At 57.8% G+C, this 2,773-nt stretch overlaps 1 long non-coding RNA gene across 1 annotated transcript; it reads left to right on the forward strand.

Annotated features, from left to right (window-relative positions):
- Positions 1-6: 6 nt before the first annotated feature.
- Positions 7-1,132, forward strand: LOC121672367. Its single transcript, XR_006018826.1, has 2 exons — positions 7-512; positions 610-1,132. It is a non-coding gene; the product is annotated as an uncharacterized LOC121672367 (long non-coding RNA).
- The last annotated feature ends 1,641 nt before the right edge of the window (positions 1,133-2,773 follow it).

Consider the following 2,773-nt stretch of genomic DNA (forward strand, 5'->3'; position numbering starts at 1 on the left):
TCCCCCAATCCCCTCACAGGATCCCCTGATCCCTTTTCAGGATCTCCTCAATCCCTTTCCAGCATCTCCTTGATCCCTTTCCAGGATCTCCCCGATCCCTTTCCAGGATCCCCCCATCCCATTCCAGGATCCCCCAATCCCCTCACAGGATCTCCTCGATCCCTTTCCAGGATCTCCCCAATCCCTTTCCAGGATCCCCTGATGCTCCCCCAGCATCCCCTGATCCCATTCCGGGATCTCCCAATCCCCTCACAGGATCTCCTCGATCCCTTTCCAGGATTCCCCAATCCCATTCCAGGATCCCCTGATCCCATTCCAGGACAGATTCGGAGCAGTGACCTCAGCAATGTCCCCTGGCTGCCGTTGTCCCTTTCCAGCCTCGGGGACCCCAGACCCAGCAGGGGCCACCTCTGCTCCTTCCACGGGGATTTGTGGGATCACTCTTTTGGGGGCGAGAGCCCCAAATTCCAAACGCCGCTGGATTTGGGCTGATTTTCGCCATTTTCTGCCAGGTAGGGCCGGGCTGTAATTGCCGGGCCGTGGTTGATGCATTGCCATAGTTACCATCGGCTCTGCTCCCTCAATGACGGGGGCTCCGTTCCTTCTCAGGTGGGAATTCAGCCCTGGAAACGCCGGATTTGTCCTGCCAGGGATTCATCCTGCCAGGGATTCATCCTGCCGGGGATTCATCCTGCCGGGGATTCATCCTGCCCCGGATTCATCCTACCAGGGATTCATCCTGCCAGGGATTCATCCTGCCGGGAGCCAGGGTGCTTTGGCAGAGCAGTGCTTGGTGTTAATGAGTTTTCCCCCCAAGTTTTCCGCCCTCCCTTCTCCATTTCTGCACGCTTGGATCCCGCTTTTCCTGTTATCTCCAGAGGTTCCTGGGCAGAACCCACAAGCAGTGGGGTTATGGATTCCTCCTGCCCGGCAAGGAGTTCTTTTGGGGTTTTTTATGAGGTTTTTATTCCTTCAGTAATAAATCAAACTCCTGGTTTCGCTCCTGCTCACTCCCTGCCCTTGAATTCCCCCCTTTTCACCTGAGCTGAATTTTCATGGAGGTGTTTAATGCCCTTCTAATCCCTGGATTCCCAGGGGGGCACCAAAGCAGCTTTACAAACCCATAAATCCAGAAGGAGAAAGTGCGTTTTTATTATTCCTGTCGCCGTGAAAGTCCGAAAAAACCTGGCCTGATGTGAAGCATTCAAGAACAAATTTGCCCAGTGGTGCCACTTCCCGTGGAAAAGCTCTTGGAAAGGGATTTCCCGGGATGGGAGGAGCATCCCGAGGCTGGGGATGTCATGCAGGGGTGTCAGTGGGGGTCACCCAGCCGGGCTGAGGGGTCACCCAACCGGGTTTGGGGTCTCTCATATGTATTTGGGGTCACCCAGCCGGGTTTGGGGTCACTGTGGCCTCTGTGCCGGGCAGAACAGAGCCCCTGTTCTCCACCCCTCTTCCTCTGCCCTCCCGTCTGCCCTTCCTCGGATTCCGCCCCGTCGGGAAGAGCCTTTCCCGGGATCTCTGGGGGGTGCTGGCGCTCGGCCCAGGGGCAGCCGGGGTTTTTGGGAAGCCGGGAATTGCGGGAATTGCGGGAATTGCGGGATTGGGCCGGGAGCAGCGCTAGATGGCAGGAGTCAGTCGCGCGCAGGGAGGGATGAGCTCCTCTGCCCCTGGAATCGTGCTCCGGGCTGGAATTCTGCCAGCTCACCCCGAGGATGCGCTGAAGCGGCCAAAATCCCTCCTCCAGCCGGATTCCAGGACTCCGCATCCCGCCTTTGCCTCAATCCGTGCTCGAGGATGGGGGGATTTGGGAGGCTTTGCAAGCCGGGGTTGTATCCACGCGGAGAATCCGGACTGGGATCCGGGACGTGCTCGGGCTGCTGCTTGGGGTGGGGGTGCTGTGGGTTTGGGATCATCTGGGGCATGTTTTAGTCGAGATCAGTGGCTGGGAATGCCTGGAGAGCCTCAGCTGGGCATTCCCGAGGGTTGGAATAACAGGAATTTTCACAAGCAGCCCCAACCTCCACTGAGCTGTCCTTCTGCAGCTCAATAAATTTAGGGATTCAATCCTCCCCTCTCCAAGTTGGAGAAAAACCAGGATCCAGAGTGCTGGATCCAGGGCCGAGTGCATCTGAGGCATCCCCAGCCCGTTCCCTTTCCTCCCCAGCCCACGGCTCAGCCAAGCATCCATTTGAGAGAGGCCCAGGGAAGCGTTTCCATTGCTCTGAGTCTCGTTAGAACTTTTTCCTGGCTGAGGCTCGGCTTTTAGGGCTGCTGGCAGCAGCTGTCACTTTTCCCAACCCTAATGGTGCTCCCTCTGGAGCCTGAGCCGCCGCTCCGGAGCTCTCCGTGGCGTTTGTGTGATTTTATCGGGCCCCAGAGCAGAATGAGAGGCAGCTGATGCAAAATCAATCTCTGGAACACCTGAAAGACAGCGGAGATCGGTGCCAAACGTTGTAGCGACAACAGAAGAAACGATTCCCGCTCCGGTTCCTCGCCGTGGGAATCTCTGCTGGGATGGGGATGAGGAGCAGAGGAGATTGGAGGATGAGGGAAACAGGGAGAGGGAAAAGGCCGGGCTGGGCTGGGATTTGGGGGAAGAACAAACCCCAGAAAGCTGCTCCGGGGAGGCTGAGATCCCACAGGGATGGCGCAGAGGAGGCACCAGGCGGTGATTGCTCCTTTCATCGGTGATTGCTCCTTTCATCGCCGCACAATCGCTCGGGAGCTGATCTGGCCTCTCCTCCCAGCCCTGGGAATGAGGGGAGACATC

The sequence above is a fragment of the Corvus kubaryi genome, unplaced genomic scaffold (genome assembly GCF_017639235.1).
Source record: "Corvus kubaryi isolate FWS band 111438036 unplaced genomic scaffold, C.kubaryi_AGA036_p1.0 53557, whole genome shotgun sequence".
Lineage (NCBI taxonomy): Eukaryota > Metazoa > Chordata > Aves > Passeriformes > Corvidae > Corvus > Corvus kubaryi.